Below are 5,932 nucleotides of genomic sequence, written 5' to 3' on the forward strand. Positions count from 1 at the left end.
ATACGTCATGTTGGAAATATTCAAAAAGCTGATGCAAATAGTTAAATCATTTTATATTATTTTAGACAGTGTGGAGAGCAGGGCAGGGGAGGAAACACAACTAACGATGCCTCCTAACTTTATTTTCACCTATTCATTTATTGATGTCAATGGGAGACTAGCTGAACATTTGACTTGAAGATTTGCCCCTTAGAGTTCATTGTCTTACAAGAGGTGGCATGAGTTTTACACGGCACTAAGTCCCTCGAATGACCGTCAGTGCAGATGGAGTCAAACTATCAGACCTAAGACCATTTGAATGTATATATTTGAAGTCGGAGACTCAAGTACTATCCTACATTTCAAATGAGTCATTCTATTTGTGACTAAAGCCTTGGGTTGGGCGACCAGCAGAGCACCTTATCCTGTGAATGCAGAAAGTCAAGCTATCGATCAATGATTCCTCTAACAGCCTTGCTGACTAGCAGAACAAAAAAGCTTCACTCTGCTGGAGTTATTACTTAGAGGCTGTATCGCAAATGGCACCCTATTCCCTATATAGTGCACTACTTTTGACCAGAGGCCTATGGGAATAGAGGTGCTCTGGTCTGGTCTAAACGGAATAGGGTGCCATATGGGATGCGAGCCCAGTGACTCAGCTGTTCCATTCACTGCTGAAAGGCTAGTTTAAACAGCCCATTGCAAGTGTAAAACAACAACTTAATTTATGGATCCTTTGGGTTACATTTAAAGCCTGTCGGTGTAATACTTCTTGCTCCAAGCATTTAAGAGCCTTTATAATATCTTATAATAATGTGTAATGTCTTCCAAATGGACTTTGTTCAGGCACAGCCAACAAACAGTCACAGAGAAAAGCCCAGTAGATAACAGCTCTGTATACACACACAGTTTGCCTGGTAATAAAATAAGATGTGGTTTGTCATGATTGATGGAGTCTGACTGTCTCAAACAAGATACATGATAATCATATAAACTGACTGACCGAATGATCACATGATAATTCCATTGCTGGACCATTAAGCATGAATCCCCCGATGTTTTTATTCCAAACTGTCAACAAAGCTGTTGGAGCCTCTTAATCCAGTCTCCTGTGACCGACTTATCACGCAAGATGTGGTTCCTGTTTCAAGATTTTTTGTTGTTGTCAAAAAGCCAAGTTTCAGCCAAGACAAAACAGATGGCCTTGCGCATTGCACCGCAGAGACTTCACCTCACAGCTCCAGGCTTCATGCAGTGCTGCTGCTATTGTCAGCATCACCAACACCAACCGGCAAGCTCAACAATGATTTACTAACAGTCTTATACACACTGTAAGTCAAGCTCAACAATGATTTGCTAACAGTCTTAAACACACTGTAAATCAAGCTTCAAATTCATAACATCTGTAGTCCCTTGGAGAGATCAGTCTTTGCTTCCGGCCACATCCACACTATAAGACTATAAATCACAGGACTTATGGTCATTATCACTGATGTGTGGCTGGCTGCCATGTTATTCCCTTCCATAGCTTCTCAAAGGCCCATTAGTAGAGGATGCTATGAAGGGAATAACATGGCAGCCAGCCACACATCAGTGATAATGACCATAAGTCCTGTGATTTATAGTCTTATAGTGTGGATGTGGCCGGAAGCAAAGACTGATCTCTCCAAGGGACTACAGATGTTATGAATTTGAAGCTTGATTTACAGTGTGTTTAAGACTGTTAGCAAATCATTGTTGAGCTTGACTTACAGTGTGTATAAGACTGTTAGTAAATCATTGTTGAGCTTGCCGGTTGGTGTTGGTGATGCTGACAATAGCAGCAGCACTGCATGAAGCCTGGAGCTGTGAGGTGAAGTCTCTGCGGTGCAATGCGCAAGGCCATCTGTTTTGTCTTGGCTGAAACTTGGCTTTTTGACAACAACAAAAAATCTTGAAACAGGAACCACATCTTGCGTGATAAGTCGGTCACAGGAGACTGGATTAAGAGGCTCCAACAGCTTTGTTGACAGTTTGGAATAAAAACATCGGGGGATTCATGCTTAATGGTCCAGCAATGGAATTATCATGTGATCATTCGGTCAGTCAGTTTATATGATTATCATGTATCTTGTTTGAGACAGTCAGACTCCATCAATCATGACAAACCACATCTTATTTTATTACCAGGCAAACTGTGTGTGTATACAGAGCTGTTATCTACTGGGCTTTTCTCTGTGACTGTTTGTTGGCTGTGCCTGAACAAAGTCCATTTGGAAGACATTACACATTATTATAAGATATTATAAAGGCTCTTAAATGCTTGGAGCAAGAAGTATTACACCGACAGGCTTTAAATGTAACCCAAAGGATCCATAAATTAAGTTGTTGTTTTACACTTGCAATGGGCTGTTTAAACTAGCCTTTCAGCAGTGAATGGAACAGCTGAGTCACTGGGCTCGCATCCCATATGGCACCCTATTCCGTTTAGACCAGACCAGAGCACCTCTATTCCCATAGGCCTCTGGTCAAAAGTAGTGCACTATATAGGGAATAGGGTGCCATTTGCGATACAGCCTCTAAGTAATAACTCCAGCAGAGTGAAGCTTTTTTGTTCTGCTAGTCAGCAAGGCTGTTAGAGGAATCATTGATCGATAGCTTGACTTTCTGCATTCACAGGATAAGGTGCTCTGCTGGTCGCCCAACCCAAGGCTTTAGTCACAAATAGAATGACTCATTTGAAATGTAGGATAGTACTTGAGTCTCCGACTTCAAATATATACATTCAAATGGTCTTAGGTCTGATAGTTTGACTCCATCTGCACTGACGGTCATTCGAGGGACTTAGTGCCGTGTAAAACTCATGCCACCTCTTGTAAGACAATGAACTCTAAGGGGCAAATCTTCAAGTCAAATGTTCAGCTAGTCTCCCATTGACATCAATAAATGAATAGGTGAAAATAAAGTTAGGAGGCATCGTTAGTTGTGTTTCCTCCCCTGCCCTGCTCTCCACACTGTCTAAAATAATATAAAATGATTTAACTATTTGCATCAGCTTTTTGAATATTTCCAACATGACGTATTCTTATGTATAATGTACTTAACTTTTGGTGTTTTACAAACACTAACATATTAAGTCCAGCATCCAAAAAATAGCTTACTTTCAGTGATCGTGTCTATCGTTTATCATTGTGTTTTGATTGTTAGCCATTTTCACCCACTTTCGCAGGCATTGTTGAGCACAGTGTTCAATCCACTAGCAGTAGCCTAAGTGGAGGAAGAGATCTTAGCATTGTTGAGCACAGTGTTCAATCCACTAGCAGTAGCCTAAGTGGAGGAAGAGATCTTAGCATTGTTGAGCACAGTGTTCAATCCACTAGCAGTAGCCTAAGTGGAGGAAGAGATCTTAGCATTGTTGAGCACAGTGCTCAATCCACTAGCAGTAGCCTAAGTGGAGGAAGAGATCTTAGCATTGTTGAGCACAGTGCTCAATCCACTAGCAGTAGCCTAAGTGGAGGAAGAGATCTTAGCATTGTTGAGCACAGTGCTCAATCCACTAGCAGTAGCCTAAGTGGAGGAAGAGATCTTAGCATTGTTGAGCACAGTGCTCAATCCACTAGCAGTAGCCTAAGTGGAGGAAGAGATCTTAGCATTGTTGAGCACAGTGTTCAATCCACTAGCAGTAGCCTAAGTGGAGGAAGAGATCTTAGCATTGTTGAGCACAGTGCTCAATCCACTAGCAGTAGCCTAAGTGGAGGAAGAGATCTTAGCATTGTTGAGCACAGTGCTCAATCCACTAGCAGTAGCCTAAGTGGAGGAAGAGATCTTAGCATTGTTGAGCACAGTGCTCAATCCACTAGCAGTAGCCTAAGTGGAGGAAGAGCTCCTAGCATTGTAGGATGTTGTATTTTCCTTTTTCATGACCCACTGGGCACAGATGTCAGTTCAACGTCTAGTTTTGATTTACATTGAGTTGTCAACTAACTTGAATTCAACAAAAATAAATCACAACGTCATTGGATTCAGGATAAAATTTGGGTGAAAAAACATTAAATTCCACATTGATGACTTTCCTCAAATCCAATCCGCTTTTTTTGCATTAATTCAACATCATCAAATATAATTTTTGAGTTGTAATGACGTGGAAACAATGTTGATTCAACCAGTTTTTGCCCAGTGGGGAAGGGTTGTGCACGTGACCTTGTCAATGGTGGTAATAGTCTCATCTTTGAACTTCAATTTGTCCAACGGTTTTGCTATCCGTTCATCATTATCCATTACGCCTCATAACAACAAACTGCTGAATACTGTCATAGAAATATACTGTTCTTTCTTATAACATTGTGTAAAAGTATCAGGAAGTCACAAAATTACCCACAATCCTCTAAACCACATGGCAAGTTGTTGCAAGAACTTAAAATTCTTAAGTTGATAGAAAATATGAAAATTGAGTCATTTAAATACAATTTCGCTTGTTGTTGTTTTTACTCAAAAATAATTGTTTAGAGTTCGCAGTATATTAAATTACATGTCCTGCTTTTTGAACACATAACAATTTAGTAAGCTTTTCAAATATTGAAGTAAAACCAGAAACCTCCATTTTTATGTGAAAATCATAGATTTTTGGTGGTAATATTTACTAAGTCCTCATTTTTTACAATGCACCAAAATCATCACCATTCCACACCTTGGTCCGTGTCCCTCCTTATGTCCCATGTTTCCTGCATCGTGGTGTGCCATTTATTTAATGTATGCAAATTAATTCTGGTTGCAAGTTGCACATTTATACCAATGATTGTACTTTTTATATTTATGTAATTAAAAATGCGAAACACATTAAAGACAAAAAATATAACATTCATTCTGACAGACTCTGTTTCTCTCTTACTATAGTATCTGTCTCTCTGTTTCTCTCTTACTGTAGTATCTGTTTCTCTCTGTTTCTCTCTTACTATAGTATCTGTCTCTCTCTGTTTCTCTCTTACTATAGTATCTCTCTCTCTCTGTTTCTCTCTTACTATAGTATCTGTCTCTCTGTTTCTCTCTTACTGTAGTATCTGTCTCTCTCTGTTTCTCTCTTACTATAGTATCTGTCTCTCTCTGTTTCTCTCTTACTGTAGTATCTGTCTCTCTCTGTTTCTCTCTTACTATAGTATCTGTCTCTCTCTGTTTCTCTCTTACTGTAGTATCTGTCTCTCTCTGTTTCTCTCTTACTATAGTATCTGTCTCTCTCTGTTTCTCTCTTACTATAGTATCTGTCTCTCTCTGTTTCTCTCTTACTATAGTATCTGTCTCTCTCTGTTTCTCTCTTACTATAGTATCTGTCTCTCTCTGTTTCTCTCTTACTATAGTATCTCTCTCTCTGTTTCTCTCTTACTATAGTATCTGTCTCTCTCTCTGTTTCTCTCTTACTATAGTATCTGTCTCTCTGTTTCTCTCTTACTATAGTATCTCTCTCTCTGTTTCTCTCTTACTATAGTATCTGTCTCTCTCTGTTTCTCTCTTACTATAGTATCTGTCTCTCTCTGTTTCTCTCTTACTATAGTATCTGTCTCTCTGTTTCTCTCTTACTATAGTATCTCTCTCTCTGTTTCTCTCTTACTATAGTATCTGTCTCTGTTTCTCTCTTACTATAGTATCTGTCTCTGTTTCTCTCTTACTATAGTATCTCTCTCTCTGTTTCTCTCTTACTATAGTATCTCTCTCTCTGTTTCTCTCTTACTATAGTATCTCTCTCTCTGTTTCTCTCTTACTATAGAATCTGTCTCTCTCTGTTTCTCTCTTACTATAGTATCTGTCTCTCTCTGTTTCTCTCTTACTATAGAATCTGTCTCTCTCTGTTTCTCTCTTACTATAGTATCTGTCTCTCTCTCTGTTTCTCTCTTACTATAGTATCTGTCTCTCTGTGTTTCTCTCTTACTATAGTATCTGTCTCTCTCTGTTTCTCTCTTACTATAGTATCTGTCTCTCTCTG

This window comes from Oncorhynchus kisutch, linkage group LG25, assembly GCF_002021735.2.
Source record: "Oncorhynchus kisutch isolate 150728-3 linkage group LG25, Okis_V2, whole genome shotgun sequence".
Classification (NCBI taxonomy): domain Eukaryota; kingdom Metazoa; phylum Chordata; class Actinopteri; order Salmoniformes; family Salmonidae; genus Oncorhynchus; species Oncorhynchus kisutch.